A 3,548-nucleotide genomic window follows, 5' to 3' on the forward strand; every position below is an offset into this window, starting at 1 on the left:
GTGTCGTTTGCTTGTAAATATTTCCATCATTGCTCTGTGATGTTTAACCATGGCTGAAAGTTGGATTTGCTGCTTTATTTTTTAATCAGTGGTCAAAGATACTTATTAATCAGTTTCCATACCTACTTCTTCATTATTGCCTTTTTAATTAATCAGTTTATAGTGCTTAGAACAATCTTCAAGGTAGAGGCAGAGGAAGCAAAACTTCATGCGTCTGGTTATATTTTTAGTGGGTTAATTAATACATATTTTAGAATTTCTAAAGTTAGTTTGAAGTTTGGACCTATTTTAGGTTTCGTCATGTTTTAGATTCAATCGTTATCCTATTTAGGATTAATTTATTCTAATTATATTAGATTCAACTTATAATCAATTAAGTTGGATTTAAGTTTTGATTTATTTTAGATTTGAAGTGATTTAGATTTGAGTTTCAAATTCGGGTTCAAGTCATTATAGATGTATGTTATTTTAGGTTTGTTTGGGTAAATTATATTGAAGGTTATTAAATTATTAGTAATTATTTAATTTTAATAGTTAAACTGTATTGACAATCGATTGATACTTCTAAGTTTTTATTTTAATTATTTAATTTTGAAAATTATAATGTTAAAATTAAATTTTTGTTTAAATTATTAAATTATTCAAAATTTTGTATAAGTTTCCGTTTAAGTCTTGGGTTGGGTTTTAAATTCTTTTAATGAGCTTCAAAGTACAAGACAATTGATTATCTATTAAGGAGTAAAATATGTTTTAGATGTAACATAATTTGACTAGAGATTTGATGTTTTAAAATTGATTTATGAAAAATATTAAATTTCATAAAAAAATTAAATGTAGAATAAGTGTAGGATGGAGAATTTTGAATGATGCACAGAATGAGTTTAACAACTTAGTGATTAATAAAAGTTTTTGGTATTTTTTTTTATTTTAAATGATGAAAACTTAAATATGTTAGTGATTTTGAGTTGATATTTACTTTTAGTTAAAGATTTTTCTTTTTGCCTTTTTAGAAAGAACAGTGTAATTATGTAGTTTCTCCTAGGATATCTACGTCTTTGTTCATAAGCTTTTCCCTTAAGATATATGCCTACGTGTTTGTTCAGAAGCTTTATATCTACGTGTTTGATTATAAAATTCATACAATGGCATCTCAAGCCAAAAATATCAAAAATAATTCTTACTTTTGGATTATAGTTACAATGCTTATATTTTAAGCATATTATAGTTGATTCATACACACTTTATATGAGTTTATTTTGGACTAAGATATGGGCAAAAATTTTTCAACACTTAATGAGCAAGTATGTTGAAATATCATTGGCACATTCAATAAAAGTGTGCCAGCAAAATAATGATTTCCCCTCTTTTTTTGTTCATCGAATTTTCAATTAGTTACTGCCTAATTTTAATTTACAATGGATGAGCTTTGCAATATTATGATAACCCATTACTCCTATGTAAATTCTAGGAAGCATTTATTCTTCGTGCGAATTTTCCCCCAAAGGCATACTATTTTCACTTAGCATTTTTATCAATGTTGTTTCTGTTATCAATTAATAGAACACCATATCCTTGGCTATGGGGTTTTGCTTGGTAGTTATGCAGCTAATTATTGAAAGTTGAAACTCATGCATGTTTTATGAATGCTTACATGCATGGCAAGCTGTTGTTAGCCTTTCTTTCTATTATGTTTGTTGCTTTGTATTAGCATTCTCTATGCTATTTGCCCTACAAAGTTCCAAGTTTCCATTTGGAAATGTTAATTATCTGATCTTTGGCAATTTTGCCCAGCAGAATTAAGCTAATTTTATGGTTCTATCTTTAATTAATGCAGGACTAAGCAATGCTTCCTTTACAGGTTAGTTTCCTGTTTCTTTGTCATGGATGGATGTATTTATTGGAATATGGGACTAAGTAACTTAATACAAAGAAATTTTACATTTGATTTTCTATGCCTTTTAGATCACCTCTAATTTTAGCATGATAGCAGCCCTCTCTGCTGGGTTTTTTCACCATTGTTGCTGCTATCGCTTTCATTTAGGTGTCAACTTTATTTTAACAGATGTTATGCCTTATATGATGCTATATGAGACAAGTATATTCCATAGTTTTTCTTATCCTTTTGTTTTTTTGCTGTTATACTCTCTAATCACATGATTTCCCTAAGCCACCCCTCGTCAATAATGATTGATTGCTGATGTAACAAAGTTTGATTGCTAATCACATGATTTTCACTTTTGTTTTGTCTCCAATAATGATTGATTGCTAATGTAACAATGTTTTTTTTTTTACCAGGATGCTGTCTAACAATTGCATAACCGAGCCATGTTTTTAAGATTGATTGCAAATGACTGATATTGTGAAATAACACTTACATAAGATAAAGTAGTAACTCTGGCTTTGGTATGCATGATGAACTGATTTGGTTGGAATTGCTTGATAGTTAATGTTGTGGTATTTTTTATCCGAGAGTAATTTGGATGTGAATGTAACATTAAATGTAATAACCCTCTGTATTGCATTAACAAAAACCACTGCCTTCATCTAGCAAATGATTTCATTTTAGGGTGATATTGGTGATTTTGGGTTTTATTTATGTTTTATGGCATATTCAAAGTCTGCAGTTAAGTTTACAAGTGAGCCGCTTGATCGCATTTCTTTTTCATTTTTACAACTTTTTCTCGACCAACAATTTATTTGTTACATATATGTTTTATTTCATTTTAATCATTAGTTGTATGTCACTAATGCTTAATTGTTATAGTTTTTACATAAATGTTTTTTTACTCGAGGATAATAAGTTAGCATCACAATATCAAAAGGAAGCGGACAAATGCAATTTGGGTATGGAGACGCTTGAAGAAGTAAGGAGAAAGTGAAGAAGCATCGCGGCTCAAATGAAATTGACAACAATGTGGGAAATAAGATCTCGTCGAAAGGGTGGAGAGAAAAGGTCGCCAAATCTAATGCGCAGACACAAGGTAACCTCCAGTTTGTCTAAACCATCCACCATGGCCTGATAGGAAGAAAATTAGTAGAAAACGTATTTCTTTCCTTCTTTTTTTTTCCACTGTTCAGTGCTTTGCGATATGTTTTGTCAGTTCTGGACCGCGAAGCGAAATTTTATAATCATCATGAATTTCAGAGTTAATATTATTGCCGTCTAATTCAACATTGTAGTAAACATTATATTTGATAATTTTGGATACCATATATAAGAAAAACGATTAAAACACAACATGATATGAACATCTAAATGTGTCAAAGGGATATACTGATTACCATATCTAGTGAAATATGATTTATTTCTAGCATAAACTAATTCACTCCAAAACTACTCTTTATTGTAATTTCTCATCAATAACTCATGCTTCATTCTAACTATCATTTTGTTCTTTATGGATTTTCACTAACGTTGATGATGCAAATTAATCATTATTTATTCCAATATATTTGAAGAAAGGAACATTTGTTCAGATAAAATATAGTATATATTCTCTACTCCTATCTAATTTATCATCAATTTGCCTTCTCAACGGCTGTTATTT

Source organism: Gossypium arboreum, chromosome 3, assembly GCF_025698485.1.
Source record: "Gossypium arboreum isolate Shixiya-1 chromosome 3, ASM2569848v2, whole genome shotgun sequence".
NCBI lineage: Eukaryota > Viridiplantae > Streptophyta > Magnoliopsida > Malvales > Malvaceae > Gossypium > Gossypium arboreum.